Raw genomic sequence first — 21,238 nt, forward strand, 5'->3', positions numbered from 1 at the left:
TGTTATTCCTGGTTGCGGTTGTTATCTCTTGCCTTCTGATGGTCACGATCGCTGTCTTTCATGTCTGGCCGCTGCCAACACGGAGACAGCGTTCGTGGATGGGTGATGTACTCATTGCGAGAACATGTTCATAGCAACGATGCGGTCGCGGCTTGCCTTTGTAAGAAAGCAAGCCACCCCAGCAGCTCCCCGCCTCGGTCCTTCTACCTAAGGGTATGAGGCCAGCGCGGCTAGCACTGGGGGCGATTTGGGGACCCAAATGAGACCACCTCCGCCGGGTATCCCCCCACGGACCTCCCATTCCCCAGCACGCTTGTCTGCACCGATTGGGCTTCCGGATGAGTCCGCCGGCTCGTCTCATGGCGAGTTCGACCTCTTGTTCGGAGCCCGCAAATGTGATGAGCTCTTGAGCGCAGCATCGGAGAGCGGGCTCGTCCAGTTGGACGCGGAAGCCTCAGCTGGGCTCCCCTCCTCGGGTACGGATGCCCAGTCACAGGCTGACGTGGAGATGATGGACATGCTTTCCCGGGCAGCCGCGAGCGTCGGGCTAGAGTGGAACCCTCCGCACTCCCCTGAACCTTCGCGGCTTGATGATTGGTTCCTGGGCTCGCGCCGCCACTCACAGCCATGACCCGCCCCAGTTCCTTTCTTCCTAGAAGTTCACGAGGAGCTGACAAGGTTGTGGGAGGCACCTTTTACTGCCCGGTCCCGATCTTTGAGCTCCCCTGCCCTCACTACCCTCGATGGGGGGGCGGCCAAGGGCTATTCGGCAATCCCCCCGGTGGATAAGGTGCTCGCGCTGCACCTATGCCCGCAGAGTGCCGCCACCTGGTGCGGGTGCCCAAAGCTCCCATCCAAGGTCTGTAGGTTTACGTCGTTCCTGACGGCCAAGGCCTAAGGTGCCGCTGGACAAGCCGCCTCCACCCTGCACGCCATGGCTCTCCTGCAAATCCACCAAGCCAAGGCACTAAAGGAACTGCACGAGGGTAGTTCCGCCCCAGGACTGATACAGGAGCTGTGCTCGGTGACCGACCTCGCCCTCTGGGCGACGAAGGTCATGGCGCGGTCTCTCGGGTGGGCGATATCCACCTTGGTGGTCCAGGAGCACCACCTTTGGCTCAACCTGGTCAAGATGGGAGAGGCCGACAAGGCACGGTTCCTTGGCGCCCCTATTTCCCAGGTTGGCCTGTTCGACGACACCGTCGAGGACTTTGCCCAGCAGTTCTTGGCAGTGAAGCAGCAGACGGAAGCTATCCGGCTCAAGATCCCACACCCTGTCTGCTCATCGCCAAGGGCGTCCTCCTGCGGTGACTGCACCGGCTCCGCTGCAGACCGCCCCTGCGGCCCGGCCCCCGGCATGGAGCCCACCGCAGGAAGCAGATACTACCCGACACACCCTGACCGAGGCACCTCTCGGTATAGACGTGCTGGCACACAGCTGGCCCCCCGGACCATGCAAATATGTGTTACCCCAGTGAGCCTACTTGCACAGACCCTGTGCAAGGTCAGGGAGGACGAGGAGCAGGTCGTACTGGTAGCACCCTACTGGCCAACCCAGACATGGTTCTCGGACCTCACGCTCCTCGTGACAGCCTTCTTTCTTAGGGACGGGGCACTATATGGCACCCATGACTAGACCTCTGGAATCTCCATGTCTGGCCCCTGGACGGGACATGGAAGACTTAAGTGGCCTACCACCCACGGTGGCAGACATGATCACTCAGGCTATGGCCCCCTCTACGAGGTGCCTGTATGCCTTGAAGTGGCGTCTGTTCGCTAAGTGGTGTTCTTCCCGACACGAAGACCCCCAGAGATGCGCAGTCGGATCGGTGCTTTCCTTCCTGCAGGAGAGGTTGGAAGGGCAGCTGTCCCCCTCCACCTTGAAGGTGTATGTAGCCGCTGTAGCGGCACACCATGACACAGTGGACGGTAAGTCCTTAGTGAAGCACGACCTGATCATCAGGTTCCTGAGAGGCACCAGGAGGTTGAATCCCTTCAGATCATGCCTCATTCCCTCATGGGACCTCTCTGTAGTTCTTCAGGATCTACGGGGAGCCCTCTTTGAGCCCCTGCAGTCAGCTGAGCTTAAGGCACTCTCTTTAAAGACTGCCCTTCTGACTGTGCTCAATTCCATCAAGAGGGTAGGAGACCTGCAAGCGTTCTCTGTCAGCGAAAAATGCCTGGAGTTCGGTCCGGGCTACTCTCACATGATTCTGAGACCCCGACCAGGCTATGTGCCCACGGTTCCCACGACCCCTTTTAGAGATCAGGTGGTAAACCTGCAAGCGCTGCCCCAGGAGGGCACGTTGCTGTGTCCGGTGCATGCTTTACGCATCTATTTGGATCGCACACAGACCTTTAGAGTCTCTGAGCAGCTCTTTGTCTGCTTTGGTGGACAGCGGAAAGGAAGTGCTGTCTCCAAGCAGAGGATCGCGCACTGGGTCACTGATACCATAGCAATGGCATATCTCACTCAAGATGTGCCGCCCCCGGCAGGGCTACAAGCCCATTCTACCAGGAGTATGGCAGCCTCCTGGGCCTTGAACAGTGGTGCCTCTCTAACAGACATTTGCAGAGCAGCTGGCTGGGCAACACCCAACACCTTTGCGAGGTTCTTCAATCTCCGGGTGGAACCAGTTTCATCCTGTGTAGTGGCAGGCACAAGCAAGTAAGTCCGGGACAGCTAGCTGGGTGTATCGCTTGCGCATAGTGCCTTTCACCTCCCCTGAGCTGAAGACGTGTGCTGTTGACTCCCAGTAGTGTTCACAAACTGTGTTCCCTGGATGACTTCCTCCGAGCCCTGTGGCAGACGAGTTTGAAGAGAAACTCGCTGCTGGCTCAGTACATGTGCTAACTAAGCCCTGTACTGGGGTAGGTGCTCTGCATGTGTTGGTTCCCCATAGGTGACCCCATGCGACGTATATCTTCCGCTAATTCGTTTCCCTGTTGGAAAATTGCGTCTTCCTTGGGCAGAGGCCCCTCTGCCCTAGTCACTATGTTTGTAGAAAATCCTCCCCCGTAGGGTTGGACCTACCATGGGACTTCTCCACGACATTCTTCCGACAAAGCTCGGCAAGACCATGTGACATATTTCCACTCAAAAAATAAATACTAGCTGAATCACATCTTGTGAAACTTTAACTACAACTGCCACTGCTGATATAAAATGAGGTCTAATAGATTCTACCTTCAGATTATTTCAAATGAAACTATAACATGTTGTCAAAATATAAGTTGCTTTTACTCATGTAAAATCATGAAACCATTTTGTATAGATGATGATGATTTGTAAAAATGTTTTTTTTTTTTGCGCATAGCTGTTGCTCTTCCTCCTCAGTATTGTTTGGCATGTCAGGTCCGCCTGCTGTTTGAGATATTTGACTTGACTTCCTCCATAATACTTTAAACTAAAAAAGTCTCCCTAGAATTGAAATGGATCACTTCAGTTTTGAGGTCTGCGGGCCGCAATGTCGAGGGAAGGCCGTTGTTGCATGCACACATCAGAGAGCAGAGCAGATCATTAGCACGAGCTGGTTCCGTTACTCTCACGCAAAAGCTTTAATCGCACTGTGAAAATATTGCAGTGCAGATGAGAAGCCTTTAGCTGAATGCAAGATTATCATTAAATAATCTCTTCATTAAATATTATATTATCATTAAATAATCTCTATCACTTTGGTAGCCGCAAAAAAAAAAAAAAAAAAAAATTCAATGGGAGAACCATGGCATTGTTCTTTCCCTGCTGTCCGCAACCCATTCCGAAAATACCTACGACCCACCAGTTGAGAAACACTGTTATAAACATTGTTTGTCATTATTATCCGATTAGTTTAACTAATGTCTTTGTTTTATATGGCTATTTTGCTGTGATAGCCTGTACGACTCTTTGAAATAACTGAAATAATTTGCCGTAGTGATATGGAACCGTTATGTGGTCAAGACCTGGAACTACTTCATAGCAGTGTGTTTACTGGAAAATAATTGCACACCTTAGAACATCTGTCAACCAACCAGAATCAAGCATTCAACAGACCCGTGGTATAATTTTGTTTAATAAATTGTCGTAAAGCAAAAATCTTTAAATATGCATCATTTTCTTTATGCAAAATATAATTTCTTATATTTTCTTCTTTTGATTTTGGATTGACAACATATAACATGTTTTCATGAGATGCCCCAAACTGTAGGTGAAACAGAAGTTGGAGGCTGTCTAAAATATTACTGTATTATGTTCCTTTCATCCAAGAGCCACTTTTATGATAACACCGGTTACAGGTAATGTATTATGCACCGTATTCACCTTTGAAATGAGACAAAAGGGGAAAAGCACTGTTTATGGAGTGATTATTACAAATAGGGCGGCATGAACAGGGGCCCCCCAAAAGAATTGTGTAAGATATTTAATTTGTTTTCTCTCTATCTTTGCACGATCTAATCTGGTCTCTGGTTAAATAGGAGAATGCATCTATCGCACAGGGGAACAGACTCCATTTAATCACACCATAAGCTCATGAAAGGCACTGGGCAATAGGAAACTATCTTATGTGTGCGTCACACAGGCCATTATCTGCCGCAAGATTAGGTGCTGAGTTCACACTACTTTATTCCTTGGCCATTCAGGGATGTAGGATGTTTTGATGTAGTGAATATTCTCAATGTGTCCCTCTAGAACCCTTCTCTCTTGCTCTCTCACACACACACACACACACACACACAGAGAGAGAGAGAGAGATAGAGAGAGAGAGAATCCACACACAGAGAGATTCCACCTGAATGGGTGCATATGCTTTTATCTTTATGAAACATTGTGGTCAGAATTCTGGTGAGCTGAACTGGAAAACCTTGGTATTCAAGTCACTGCACTTACCGCAGTACTGGCCTCAGATCTCAGCCTTTAACTGCCATAAATCCAGCGGCATATCATATTCTTCCTTGAATCCACAGGTAGGGTTAGGTGCAGGTATGTGAGACATAAGTAGGCCAACTTTAATACCACTACTTTTTTCCCTGGCTCGATGACTACACCACTTCTCTTTAAAAATAAATAAATAAATAAATAAAATAAGACATATTACTTTCAAACATACTGTATATGGGTGTTTCTTCAATTTTGGGCACTTTTAGCATTGTGGATTTCTTGAAAGGAAAGTCTCTTTAAAAACAAATCATACCCTGAATATGATTGTTTTTTCTGTTTGTCTACTCACAATGTCAACTAACAAATGTGATGCATGTACAAAGTGTATGTACATGCATCACAGGAGTTCCCTATCTGTCACTCACTTGACGTTGTGTCGATGTAGTGACACTAGGGGTCGCCCTTGGGAGCCCCGAACACCTCTGATCTTTGAAAAAAAGGCCAATGGGAATTGGCGAGTGGAATTTGCATGCCACTACCCCAGACATATGGGTATAAAAGGAGCTGGCTTGCCACCACTCATTCAGATTTTCTCTTCGGAGCTGAGCGGTTGTGTTCGGCGAGCTGAATTACTCTGCCGATCCATTCACCTCGAAAAGCTGTTGGATTTACGGCACATTACAGCGGCTTCACCCCCTCTTGCACTGGTGAAGTGCAGAGAACGCCCCTGGGCGCATCAACTGCCTCGAGTTGCTGGCAGTACTGCTCGCCCTGCGGAGGCTCCGGCCGTTGATCCAGGGCAAGCATGTGTTGGTCTGGACGGACAACATGGCGATGGTAGTGTACATCAACTGCCAAGGCAGCCTACGCTCCCGTTGCATGTCACAACTCGCCCTCCGTCTCCTCCTCTGGAGTCAGCAGCGCCTCAAGTCGCTGCGAGCCACTCACATCCCAGGCGACCTCAACACTGCAGCGGACATGCTTTCACGACAGGTTACGCTCAGGGGAGAGTGGAGACTCCACCCCCAGGTGGTCCAGCTGATTTGGAGTCAATTCTGTCAAGTGCAGGTAGACCTGTTTGCTTCCTGGGAATCCTCCCACTGCTCACTATGGTATGCCCTGACCGAAGCACCCCTCAGTATAGACTCGCTGGCACACAGCTGGCCCCCGGGATTACACAAATATACGTTTCCACCAGTGAGCCTACTTGCACAGACCCTGTGCAAGGTCAGGGAGGACGAGGAACAGGTCATCCTAGTAGCACCCTACTGGCCCACCAAGACATGGTTCTCTGACCTCACGCTCCTCGCGACAGCCCTCCCAGCGAATTCCCCTGAGGAAGGACCTTCTTTCTCAGGGATGGGGCACCATCTGGCACCTGTGACCAGACCTCTGGAATCTCCACGTCTGGCCCTTGGATGGGACGTGGAAGACCTAAGTGGTCTACCACCCGTGGTGGTAGACATGATCACTCAGGCTAGGGCTCCCTCTACAAGGTGTCTGTATGCCTTGAAGTGACGTCTGTTCGCTAAGTGGTGTTCTTCCCGATGCGAAGACCCCCCAGAGATGCGCAGTCAGATCAGTGCTTTCCTTCCTGCAGGAGAGGCTGGAGGGGCGGCTGTCCCCCTCCACCTTGAAGGTGTATGTAGCCGCCATTTCGGCACATCACGATGCAGTAGATGGTAAGTATTTGGGGAAGCACGACTTGATCATCAAGTTTCTGAGAGGCACTAGGAGGTTCAATCCCCCCAGACCGCACCTCATCCCCTCGTGGGACCTCTTGGTAGTCCTTCGGGGTCTACGGGGAGCTCCCTTCGAGCCCCTGGAGTCAGTTGAGCTACAGGCACTCTCTTTGAAGATTGCCCTCCTGACTGCGCTCACTTCCATCAAGAGCATAGGGGACCTGCAGGCGTTCTCTGTCAGCGAAACGTGCCTGGAGTTCGGTCCGGGATACTCTCACGTGATCCTGAGACCCCGACCGGGCTATGTGCCCAAGGTTCCCACGACCCCGTTTAGGGATCAGGTGGTGAACCTGCAATTGTTGCCTCAGGAGGAGGCAGACCCAGCCTTGGCATTGCTGTGTCCGGTGCGTGCTTTACACATCTATTTGGATTGCACGCAGAGCTTTAGGAGCTCCGAGCAGCTCTTTGTCTGCTTTGGCAGTTAGCAGAAAGGGAGCGCTGTCTCCAAACAGAGGATCACCCACTGGGTCATTGACGCCATCATGATGGCATATCATGCTCAGGACGTGCTGCCCCCCGTGGGGCTACGAGCCCACTCTACTAGGAGTGTGGCTCCTCCTGGGCCCTGACCAATGGAGCCTCGTTACCAGACATCTGCAGAGCAGCGGGCTGGGCAACGCCCAACACCTTTGCAAGGTTCTACAATCTCCGGGTTGAGCCGGTCTCGTCCCGTGTATTGTAAGGTATGAGCAGGTAAGTTCTGGGACAGCTGGCCGGAAGTACCGCTTGTGCATAGCACCTTTCCCCTTCCCTGAGGTGAAGAAGTGCGCTTTGACTCCCAGTCATGTTCACAAAGTTGTGATCCCTGTATGACTTTCCTCCTTTGCCCTGTGGCAGACGAGTTTGTGGAGAAACTCACTGCTGGCCCAGTACATGTGCTGACTAAGCCCTGTACTGGGGTAGGTGCTCCACATGTACTGGTTCCCCATAGGTGACCCCATGTGATATATCTTTCGCTAAATCATTTCTCTGTCAGTAAACTGCGTCTTCCTTGGTTCCCCGATCACCGTGTTTGTAGAGCTCCTCCTTCCTCGGCTGGGACCTACCATGGGACTTCTCCACATGACATACTTCCGACAAGACTCGGTAAGACCATGTGACATAATTCCACTCAAAATACCCCCCCCCCCCCCCCCGGGCGGGGTGTGGTCTCCGTGGTGTCTTCCCCTTGGGAGTGACACCTCCCCGACGTACACACTTATGGCAACCAGTTGGTAAACAAATTCCACTCTTTTGGGGAGAAAAAAGAGGAAAAGAGGCCACGGCTGGACTAGCCTGTCCCTATTTTTTGGGCAGTCGACTTGTCCCCGAAGGGACCGTTCGACACTCATAAGAGCATTGGGGGAGGTTACGTGACGCTGGCTACGAGGCACACAGTTGTCTGCTCATCTCACACCGCCAGTCCACGTAACACAGTTCAGCTTATTGTGGCATTTCATATAGGGACCCCTAGTGTCACTACATTGACACAACGTCGAGTGAGTGACAGATAGAGAATGTCCTGGTTACTTTCGTAACCTCTGTTCCCTGATGGAGGGAACGAGACGTTGTGTCCCTCTTGCCACAATACTGAATTACCCACAGCACAAAACCTGAATGAGTGGTTGCAAGCCAGCTCCTTTTATACCCGTATGTCCGGGGAAGTGGCATGCAAACTCCACTCGACAATTCCCATTGGCCTTTTTTCAAAGATCAGAGGTGTTCGGGGCTCCCAAGGGCGACCCCTAGTGTCACTACATCGACACAATGTCTCGTTCCCTCCATCAGGGAACGGAGGTTACGAAAGTAATCAGGACGATTTATGTAAAAAAAAAAATAATTTCATGGATATTTCCACCTCACTGTCATTTCCACCACATCTCAAGTTCTTAAATGATGCTGATAGAAATTATTATTATTTGTTTATGTTTTTGAAATAAAATGTTTATGTTTTTTAAATAAAATGGCCGCCTCCGTTGTCTTGCTAAGGCTAATTTCATAGCTAACATTTTATGTATCTTAAATACACACAATTAAATAACATTTCCACACTTTTGGCAAAATTACAGCTTGATTGGAAATGATGCCCAATAAAACTACTCACACATATTTCATCTTAAGCATGCTCTTCACTGGCACTTTTGTCACCTTGGTAACAAGTACACTAACTTAAAAAAAATAAAAAAAATAATATACTATATATATATATAAAGTGTATAAGTGGCGGCCGTGTATTTAAAGTCTAGGGCTTCAGTGTGATTCATGTCATTAAGAAAACAGTTTCACAATGAATAAGATGCCCTATGCCTTTGGGCATCATACATTATGTCGCAGTTAACTAGTAATACCAATTGACATTTTAAAAACATGTCCAAGCACAAAAGCCAGAACTTGAAATTACACTTAATTCTCAAGCAAGCCTAATTTGAACTGCAGCATGACTGTTTTGTGAAATGAACGTCTCCCGAACAGATATTCAAAAATCATAATTTTGCATATGAATCTACCAAGGAGGTCTATAATACCTGGAAAATCTATCTAATAATATTTGCGACTTAAATGTTGCTTGCAATAAATTTCGTTTCGTCAGGGTACATGGTTATGCTGTGTTCCATTCAAGTTGGATGTGGGATATTCCTACTTGATATCTCCGACTATAAATGCATTCCATTCCCTGATATTTGGAAGATGACGTGTAAGGAAACAAAACTGAAGCACTCCCGTTAGCTTAGCAGGTGTTTGACTCTCATTAGAGATGTCTCCTAGCAACCCAACTGATAAACAATGCTGCAGCGCTAGTATTTGCGCTACAGGTGTACGATTATCAAAAGAGATTATAATGTTTTATGCACCTGTTTCTGCAGGCGTTTGTTAAAAAAGCTTTAATATTATTCGTATTACTTAATAAAGTGAAGGTTTATCACTTACTTTGTACATCTCCCTGAGTGTGGACATGTTTGTGTGACATCATGCCCCTGCATCTCAGCGAAATCATAGGTGAGAATTTCTGCACGAGCCTACAAGTTGTAATTCTGACTTCAAGATGCATTCCATTGCACTTTTCCTAGTAGGAAGTTGTAAAATCCGACTTTCCAAGTTGAATGGAACGCAGCACTACTTTTCAAAACTTGATCCGACACTGAATGCTCCAGCAGCCAAATTTACACTTAGAAAACTCCTGATGTTGCTATAACAATGCAAAAAGCACTTACCAATTTACTTGAAGTGAAAATCAGTCCTCCTTTCCTGTTTAATAAATTAAGCAATCGCACGATCATGCAGAACATCTGGTGTTTTTAAATCCATAAGGATCTCTTTTTCAAAGTCAATACCAGCAGTGATGACAGCCGACTCCTCAGCAAGATCTTGCACTCTTCGCTTTCAAATTACGTACATCACTTAAAGCGTGATTGCGTCACTCAACGCTATCTAGAAGGTCTCGACCGGGACATATCCTAAAGACCACACCCACCAAGAACAAATAAATCAATCTGATTAGCTGATGAATCTGACAATCTGACTTTAGTTGCCCATTCATTTGCACTGTTAAGGGATTCTGTGGAAATTCCGAAGGCCTGAGGGGGTGGAGCTCAAACTCACACACTGATTTGGGCATGCGATTTGTGAAACAGCTGTCACACTTCGCTTGTAAGCATCAAGGAATAAATTCTGACTGGATAAAATTTTCGTTTTTCTCTATTTGTTTGTAGATTAATTAAGAGTGGAAAGCGATTAAAAATACATAGGCAAAAAGGTGATTGAGAATGAAAGGATGAAAAATATTTATTATTTGGCATGTTAGGCCAGCAGAGAAGGCTTTGCTGGCCCTGAGAATTCGCCATTGATATATATATATATATATATATATATATATATATATATATATATATATATATATATATATATATATATATGTGTGTCAAAATTGTTTGATGTTGTGGAAATGATTCCACAACTGTGGGACAGCCATAATAAATACTGAAGTGGTTAATGTTTATTTCACTCTTTGTTTAGATGATCATAGTTTTAAACGTAATAATGTGTATTTTTTATAATGGATTTCCATTGTTAAATATTGAAGGTCTAGGTCTGGGACAAGGCTAAAACTGTACAATCTATACATAAAAAGCATTTGAAAAAATAAAATTATGAAGGCCTGGTAAAAAGTTTTCCATTCAGTTTAAATGAGACACTCACATAACAAAAAGAAAAAAAGTTTAAATCTGTTCATTTTGATGAAAATCGGACCATTGCATGTCAGAGGGGTTGATGTTGAAGAACATTTATTTTTTTTAAATATATATAATAGACTTTCTGAATTCTGAATATCCAATGCACAATTAAAATTTCCATTTCCAGTATTGCATTTTGTCCCAGAAGTGCAGACATTATGAAAAGACCTTTAGACAGGAGAAGGCTGTCTAAACACCTAATGAATTCCCCATTGTTCAGCATTATTGAACTGTAAAAGAATGCTGACCAACACCCGTTGGCCCAACTGTCCATTGATGGACAGGCAGAGACAGACAGTGTTGACCTTGAAGGCAGATATGGGGGAAACAGTGGATCGATTGTAGCCAACCATGGTAATAGTGGTGCATTGTTCTCCAGGGACGGAGGGTGTCGTGAAACAGCTGAAGTTAATGTTTCCCTCATCTACCAGACCTTTGTGAATTGGATAATGAGCACACTTGAGTCACATCTCTCTTTTACTCCTCAGACATTTTGAAGAAGTTTCTTTGTAAACTTTAAAAGTTTAAGCTGTTAACCTTTCAGGTAAGCTCACATCTTTTAGAGATAAGGTTAAAATGTGTTCTACCTCCAGAAAATAGGTCAGAAGTTTGAATGAGTGCAAGCGGATGGTGAGGCAATGGGAACACATGAAAATAATAATAATAGTAATAAGTTTGCCCATATATTTTGGCTTTTTTTCTTCTTTTTCCTCTTAGTGCAAATCAGTGTAAAAACGACAGCAAGCCTTTCCTCCATGTTGTTTGTTGACATAAACACTTGTGTAGCTGTTGCTGCCTTCAAGTGCACTTGGGTAGCTCCTATGTGCGAGCTGGGAATTCATTATCACGTGTCATGGATTCAAGTCAAAAACAAAATACGGAAGAAGCAAAACTAAAGCAAATACACAAAGAATGATGGCAAAACCTCTTTTTATTATGTACATGTGGATAAGTATAAGTGAATAGACCTGCAGCTCTTTTACACAACATATGATTTAATGCATGTTATTTAACAAATAATTAATTAATTTCTATAAAACATGTTGATTTGTGTCATAACGCAGCATCTCAGATATCATCTAGAAAGTAAAAGTTTACTGATTTGACTTTGTCATTCATGGGCTCGGAACTCATAATTATGATATTTCCGAGTCCACTCCATGTAAGGGCCAACGTAAGGGCTCCGTGCACAGTATGCATGAAGGTAATTTCATCATCAGCACAGTCTGTGCTGACTGTCCGCGTGCAGTCCAGATTTTCTCGACACGTCCTCATCTGTGTGAATCGTCTGTGCATGCCTCTGCCATTGACTGTACTAAAAACGTATCACAAAGAAATCATAGTGCACATGCGTAGAATACTTTAAAAGGCAACGCGGTCGACCGAGCACGATCCAAACTGAAACGTAGAAAAACGAATTACAGTAACCCAGGCCTAAAATGTGTGAGTTTGCACAGAGTTAAATTTCAGGATCGTTGCTAGAGTCAGGGAGGAAAATGATCTTGTAATTAACACATCTAATCTGTAATTTCTTGTGAAAGTGTGCACCATTATGTCAACAACATGGCAGAAAACAAACTTGTGAGTCTTTAGATTTGGGGGAAAATTGTTCTGCCACCTCCAGCAAAACCACACTTTTTGTTAATAGCTGTCAACCAAGAATTTAAATCAAATTAATTACGATATGCTGATTAAATTTAGTAATCATATACAGCATATATATATATATATATATATATTTTTTTTTTTTTTTTTTTTTTTTTTTGAAACACTTCAAAACTTTTTGTAGACAAAAATATAATTGTGCCACCATATTAATTTATTTCATTATAAAACTAAAATTATATTTAAAAAATAAAAGTTTTTGAAATTGATGACTTGGACCAAATAATAAAGAAAAGCAGCCAATAAGTGCCCAACATAGATGGGAACTCCTTCAATACTGTTTAAAAAGCATCCCAGGGTGATACCTCAAGAAGTTGGTTGAGAAAATGTCAAGAGTACATGTCTGCAAATTCTAGGCAAAGGGTGACTACTTTGAAGATGCTAAAATATAACATATATTTGATTTATTTTGGATTTTGTTTAGTCACAACATAATTCCCATAGTTCCATTTATGTTATTCCATAGTTTTGGTGACTTTACTATTATTCTAAAATGTGAAAAAAAAAATTATAATAAAGAATGAGTGTTTCAAAACTTTTGACTGGTAGTGTATATATCTGTTTTCACATCACTAACTGGCATGCATGCGTGTAACACAAGAGAGTACTGGAACGCAAACTCCAGTCTTAAAGGGGCCATGTCCAAATTATGACTAGAGTTAAATCACATGAAATGTCTCCACTTGGCTCAAGGGCGTAGATTTGGCTTGCAGTGTGAAGCATTTACCCATATTTCTATTGATCCTGGTATAAATAATACTTACTTGTTTTGATTATTGTGGGGTTACCACCCCCCATCCCACCTGGAATCTACGCACCTGACTTGGCTACATTCTCCCCTGCTAAAAGTCATTGTGTATATATATACACAATACTTTATTCGGAAAGGCACGGATAATGACATTAAAACGAATAAAGGATTCATCTGAATAATGAAAAAAATATTTGTATGACTGATTATCAAAATGCACAAGGATAAAGCGACATTTTAAATAAACATATCCAAAATTACAACGAATTTATGAATCTGTGCCGTCAATATTTCTAAAGTGTAACGCTAATGAATGAAAATGCTCACGGTGTGATTTCAGATCGGATGGGCGTGGTCTCGACTCTGTTTGCGGTCTCTGTTAATTTTGTGCATCTGGATCTTGTCAAGTGTAACATTAATTAAGATACGACATCATATGCACGTTCCACTTCTTGAAATGTCTATGTTAATGTATCACACAATTCACACGTGATTCCCATGTATTCATTTATAGCCTAAACCTGAGCGCAATGTTAAATTCTTGACCTGAATTGATGATTTTACATCGGAGCCCGTCTATCTGTCTCTTAAAGTTGTCCACATTTATATCCACATCAGAGATTAAGGTTATTAACTTTAACTGGTTAAGACTTTATTCCGAAATAAAGTTAAAATGCTCCATAAAGGTTTAAATGCTCAATATGGTATTAATCTATTAGGAATATTCCAATTTATGTAAAATGAAGAGACTGAAACTCTGTCTTTTTCTTTGTTCTTCTTCTTCTTCTTTAATCTGTGCTAAATTTGAAAATGTTAAGTGTTCTTGAACTCTGGTAAGGCACTATATAAATGTCACATTATTATTATTATTATTATTATTATTGTTATTTAACTAAATAATGGTGTCCTATTGTAAAAATTCCTGATAGACTTACGAGACTTTTACCTGTTTGTAGGCTATATTGATTTTATTTTAATTTATTTGAATGTTTTAATTTGTATTTATTATTCATTGCAAAATGTATGCTTGACATTTCACATTTTGCTTGACACCTCCTGCCTCCAGAATAATGTTGTTATATATGCACGGACAAACAAAAATACTGTTTCATGCAGATATTAATATCAGAAATACCAGGAGAAACCACAGATAACAATATATTCCACAGTTAATGTAGCCTACAAATTCAGCTTTATCTGGTAAGAAAAAAAGAGAACAAAATGTTTTTTTAAAGAATAATTGTATTATAATAATAATAATAATAATGATAATAATAATAATAATAATAATAATAATAATTATTATTATTATTATTATTATTATTAGGCTATTATTATGAAAATACATATACAAGGCATATTTTATTAATAGAAACTATAAATGTAAGAGTAACACTTAAAATGGGTGTTTCATTTAGTTTTGACACACTTCTGGTTTAAGCCCCACCCACATTCGGTTTTATCCAAATACAGAGACAGATACAGATAACTCTGTCATATAAACAGATAAAAAAACAGATAATGGCTTCGCTGCACACCCCTACTGTATATATATATATATATATATATATATATATATATATATATATATATTGTCACAGCTCCGGTGAGTTTGCCGGTTTATTCTGTTTGTTTTGTTATTCTCTCTCCCTCATGTCTCGCAGGCGAAGCTGGCATGCAGTATCAGTGTTTCCATGGAAACATTGATTGTTCCCGGGGAAACGCTGATCATGCTACTGATTAGCGTGCTAGCAACACCTGTTCTACTCTAATTCACTCCCTACTTAATCCCTGTGTGTCCTCACTGTCTTTGCTAGATTACTGTGTGATGTCAAGCAACTAACCTTGCTCTCTTTGTCTAGTTAGTGCTGTCTCATGTATCTGTTTGGTTGCCTGCGTGTCAGGACTGTGGATACCTTCCAGATTGATGTACGCCTGTTCTCCCCGCCCACGAATCGTCAGTGGAGGATTCCTCGTCTCTGCCTGCATGTCAGGAATATGACTGCCTCCTAATTGTCTGGGATTTTTCTCTGCACCTCACTACGCTTCAACGGACACTTCCAATGGATCTGCTGCTGACTTCCACAATGCATACACCCATCTACAAACACTCTTCCTATCTACCCTCTGCGCGGCCACAGAGCGCACGGACTCGTACTTCTTGTGTGTGTGTGTGTGTGTGTGTGTGTGTGTATACTGGCAGCCAAATGTTTTGAATAATGTACAGATTTTGCTGTTTCGGAAGGAAATTGGTACTTTAATTCACCAAAGTGGCATTAAACTGATCACAAAGTATAGTCAGGGCATTACTGATGTAAAAAACAGCACTATCACTATTTGAAAAAAGTCATTTTTGATCAAATCTAGACAGGCCCCATTTCCAGCAGACATCACTCCAACACCTTTTCCTTGAGTAATCATGCTAAATTGCTAATTTGGTACTAGAACAGTAGATAATGTGTAATTTGTCATGTTTACATTCTGCATTCATGGTGCTAATGCTAACACGCTATACTTTACGTGGCCATAATATTGACCGGTTAGTTACTAGGGATGGGAATCGCGAGGAATTACATTTTTCCGGTTCCGATTCCTCTTAACGATTCCGGTTACTTAACGGTTCCAGTAACGATTCCAGTAATTCTTTTAGTACTTTTTAATGAAGAATTATTTGGGGATGAGGAATGCAATTTATATTGGATTTACTGCCATCTGCAGTCTGTTGCCAAATGATGAGATAATTTCAGATTTCTACAAAGCTGATATAACAAATCAGAAATAAATGTAATACAATTCTTGTAAAAGGTGTGTTTGCAGACTTTTTAGAGTCATACATGCAATACAATTATTGATCCTAACTATATTTTAAATAATAAAAAAAATCCAAACAAGCAAGAAATGTGATGGTATATTTAATTCATTTATTCTTTTATAAAATTCCACTCATTACAACAACACTTTTATTATTATTATTATTTCTTTAAAGGAATAGTTCACCCCAAAATGAAAATTCTCTCATCATTTACTCACACTTATGCCATCCCAGATGTGTATGACATTCTTTAATCTGCTAAACTCAAATGAAGATTTTAAGAAGAATTTCTCAGCTCTTTTGGTCCATACAATGCAAGTGAATGGGTGCCAAAATTTTGAAGCTCCAAAAATCACACAAGTCATCGTAAAAGTAATCCATAAGACTCCAGTGGTTAAATCAATGTCTTTAGAAGAGATATGATAGGTGTGAGTGAGAAACAGATCAATATTTAAATTCTCCTCCCTGCTCAGTCAATCTCCACTTTAACTTTCACTTTCACATTCTTCTTCTTGTGTTTTTGGTGATTTACATTCTTCATACATATTGCCCCCTACTGGGCAGGGAGAAGAATCTCTAGCAAAAAGCTAACTTAAATACTTAAATATTGATCTGTTTCTCACTCACACCCATCATATAACTAGAGTCGTAGGGATTACTTTTATGCTCCCTTTATGTGATTTTTGGAGCATCAAAATTTGACACCCATTCACTTGCATTATATGGACATACAGAGCTGAAATATTTTTTCTAACAATCATAATTTGTGTTCTGCATAAGGAAGAAAGTCATACACATCTGGGATGGCATGAGGGTGAGTAAATGAGAGAATTTTCATTTTTGGATGAACTATCCCTTTAACTTGTAACGATCCACTCTCAGAGCGTAGATACACAAGAAAAAAGGGGACTTGTCCTTCCTACCACGAATGAATGTTTATATGGAGAAATAACATAGCCAGACACAAGATGTACAAAAAACCAAGTTGTATTAAACCTCTCAATAAAATAAAACAAACAGTGATCACAACATTTACCAGCACCCTACATAAAGTGTGTGTGTGTGTGTGTGTGTAAAGTCTACCAAAGTCCCAATGTACAATATTTACAAGATGAGTTAGATCGGTCTTACAATGTTTATGTCCCGGGAGCACAAAATCCAACCAGCGCTGCGTTGGAAAGTTCCGCTTAGGTAAGTAATCCAACTTGTACGACGACGACTCAAAGAGATAATAAGAGTTGTCTATCCTCCAACATCCAAGCGCCAATGAGTAATCCTTTGAACAATCGAACGTAAATCCCAATAGTGAATGACCAAACCACCACCCTCCTTCACGCCGCTTTACCGGCTTCTTTTATTACCTTGTTTGCTTCCGCATTCGTGGCTTCGTCCATCAAGTGATTGCATGTTACTGAAGTATTGCGGTAAGTAAACACAGGAACCAATCACAATAGCAGGGCAAACAGACAGAAAATGGGAAAACAGTATAATCATCTTAACCACTAACAGACACATTTATCCGTGGTTTATACATGTAAATCCCATTATGTGGCTTCGCTACATAGACCCTACATAGAATTTGTTTGAGGCTGAAGAGAGCAGATGAGTTTTGAGCCAGACTAGATCACCCTGTTGAAAGTGTGCATCTTTTCTCCAGGAATTGTAGTATCTAGCCTGTCTGGCCCGTTGTACACCCACTCTACAATTTACCTGCTCCTTCAAGTTGGTTTGTCTTTCCAACAGATTATATGAGGACCTGTCTGGAGAAGGCGGTCTGTAGATCAGCCTTTCCAGAGGTCCCTGAAGCTGCCTGCCTATCATGAGCTCTGCAGGTGTCTTTCCAGTCATTTCCCATTGGGCTGTGTTGATGGCATACCGAAACTCTGGTAACAAATAGTCCCAGGTGTTATGTTGTTGTCCGATGTACGATGCAATCATGGTTTTTAATGTCCTGTTTATCCTTTCAGTCAGATTATTCTGTGGGTGATAACTGGATGTGAGTTTCTGAACTGCTCCCCATGACTTGCAGAGTTCAGAGAGTATGTTGGAGGTAAACTGGGGTCCACGATCTGAAATTAGGTACTTAGGAATGCCCCAACGGGTAAAGATTTCTTCCCTGAGTATTTTAACGATTTTCTGCATTTTACTATCTCTCAGGGGGAACATCTCCACCCACTTGGTGAAATAATCCACAATGACTAGTAAGTAGGCATTCTGTTTCTTACTAAGGGGGAATGGACCCATCAGGTCAATCCCCAATGTATGACCTGGTTCAGTCACCTGGGTGCTTTGCATCAGTCCACTGGGTTTGGTGTTGTCAGGTTTGTATTTTTGACAGATGTCGCAACCTTTCACATACGTACAGACATTCTTACGGACAGACAGCCACCAGGCGACATCCAACAGCCTTAGCATAGTCTTTAGCCTCCCAAGATGTCCTCCAAGAGGGTTGTCATCGTAATAGTTCAGAAACCTGGGTATTAGGGATTGAGGGACTACTAACTGGAATTTCTCACCATTATCGCTAAAGGGGGCTCTGCGATACACTACCCTTGATGATCTTCAAAGGAGATCTTCTGGTCTTGAGCTTCCCTCAATTTGTTTCCCTCCAACAGGTTAGAGATGGTGCTGTCCTTGTGTTGGGCTTGGAAATTTCATACAGGGTATGAGGTAAGTCAATTGAAAGCATTTAGGGTGTGACGACTATGCATGGTTCATCCTTAGTTTTCTGGGGCACGTATGCTCGGGACAATGTGTCTGGACCCAAGTTGAGACACCCCTTCCGGTGATGGACTTGAAAGTTGAACTGCTGCAACCTCAGAGTCCACCGTGTCAGACGAGAGGAGGTTTTGGGGCAATTAAATACCCAAGACAGAGCCGCATGGTCTGTGAATACCTCAAACTGCCTTCCTTCCAGGTAATGTCTCCATTTTTCCACTGCCCAGACTACAGCTAAACACTCTTTTTCAGAAGTTGAAAAGTTGAGTTCAGCTCCTCTTAGGGTTAGGGTTTTTTCCTGTTAAAATATTAATTTCTCTCTGGAATTGTTTGTGATTGTGTTATTTTTGTTGCTAACATTATTTATAATAGAATCCCTACCCCCCTCACTTCCCATCACAAGATTATGTTCCAATTCTCAAATGCTATCTAAATTATTAGCTCAGGTTATCCTTTGGAGACGTGCCGAAATGCTGGGTAGGTCATTTCCAATATACACTAATGTTTTAAGACTTTTTCATGACTCTTGTTTTTTCACATGCCTGATGGCTCAGAAGCTGCTTTCTCCTGCCTCCAGGAACCTCCAAATGGCAGCTCTGTCTCTACTGCTGTGTCCATCGATCAAAGAAAGTGCTGCCCAGGCTTCAAACCCACTGAATATTGCACATTTCTGCAAAGTCAAAGTGAGTGGCCCTCACCTCACTGAAGGTTATAAGCACCGTGATGCTGAGCTGGCAAAGGCTGATGAGGAGAATTGTGCAGGAGATGATGATGAAGATGAAGGTAGCACAGGATTCTGCCACAACATGGAAGAATGAAGCAATCCTTGCTGTCTGCTGCCTACGTAGACAGCTACGTTCTAAAGCAGCACCCTAACTGAAATGGTACCTAATAAGTGACTGATTTCAAACGTTCTACACAGGCAGCAACTTTGCATGTCATACTAATAGAAATAGCAGTACTCCCTTATAAAAATGTAGAGTTCACTGCAAATTAACAAGCAGCAAATTTGTGGCAAGTTTAGATTTTTTTTTTTTTTGTAAGGGCTCATATGAGGCATACAGAAGCCTCGACTCACACTTGATTTCAAAAGAGTTTGACATTAGCATGTTGCTAAGCTAACAATGTGATGCAAGCATAAAATGATATATTGAACTATTTTTTCTCAATACTTTTTGATAATGAATGAGTTACAAGTATATGATCATCTTTACTCACATCTTGGATGGATATTTCCAATGTTTTTGCAACGCACCACTGTATTGTCTTCTTGATGGATACATACAATACTGCCATATAATATGACAAAAAGAAGGTATCTTAGAAGGCAGCGTAATCATGTTGCATATCAGAAGACAACTATGATGCCTTTAAATGTTAACTATGTAGACAGCTTACTCGTTTTTAGAAAAGCATGACAAAACTGATGCAGCTTGCTGATATTGAACATTATATATTGTTAAATATTCAGTAATTACACACAATTGTTAAAAATAACTGATTTAACCTGTACATTAATTCCATACACTTACTGACAAACACATGGAGCTTTTAAGCAATAGTGCAATTGTAACATTTGACGTAGTGTTAGGAAGTAACGAGAGCTGGATCTAAGTGCGGCTAAAAAGAGTTTAATGAAATGAAGTAAACAAAGTACAAAATAACAGGGGTAAACACAGGAACAAAAGAAACATTCACAAAGGGCACTGGTCATACACAGGTCAAAACACATAACAACTGACAAGGACTAAACAAACAATAGGGCATTATATACACAATGGGTAATGAGTAAATGAAGGACAGGTGAAAACAAGCAAGGACAGCTGGCAGTGATGAGGGCAGGGAATTATGGGAAGTGTAGTCTGGGAGGAACAGATGACAGGGGAGAAACACAAGGCAAACAACAGTGAATCATGACAACAATAAAATGAAGAGCAAAAGATGTGCATTAGGTGTATAATTGATGTTTTATCTGTGTATTTTATCATTCTCATGATGTTACAGAGAATGATGGAAAATATAGTTTTATCCCACAAACTTTCATATATCTCTTTATAAAGCAGTTTATGGCAAGCTTTAGCACTGATGTCCTGCATCAGTAGCACAAAATGTGTGCAAAATGAGTTCTGAACTATTTACAATTGCTTATTATAATTTATTATGAAAATCAGTTAGCTTCCACAATGATTCTTTAAAAGACACGCCCCAACTCGACTTTATGGAGGTGTATATGCACGCTAAACTTGTAAATGCGATCATTCCGACATTACTTGAATGCAGCATAATCACAATCCCATTGCTCAACCTACAGTACATAACCAAGTCCTAAAGGTGATATATGCAGTATCTCTAATTGTAAGCTCAAATTGCTTATATAGAGGGCGATGAACTTAGGGTGGAAAATGAGTGTAATATCATGGTGGTGACCTCTTATCTTTTTAATTGGATAGTTCTTCCAAACATCTAAATGTTCCTCCTCTC

This window comes from Myxocyprinus asiaticus, chromosome 13, assembly GCF_019703515.2.
Source record: "Myxocyprinus asiaticus isolate MX2 ecotype Aquarium Trade chromosome 13, UBuf_Myxa_2, whole genome shotgun sequence".
Classification (NCBI taxonomy): Eukaryota; Metazoa; Chordata; class Actinopteri; order Cypriniformes; family Catostomidae; genus Myxocyprinus; species Myxocyprinus asiaticus.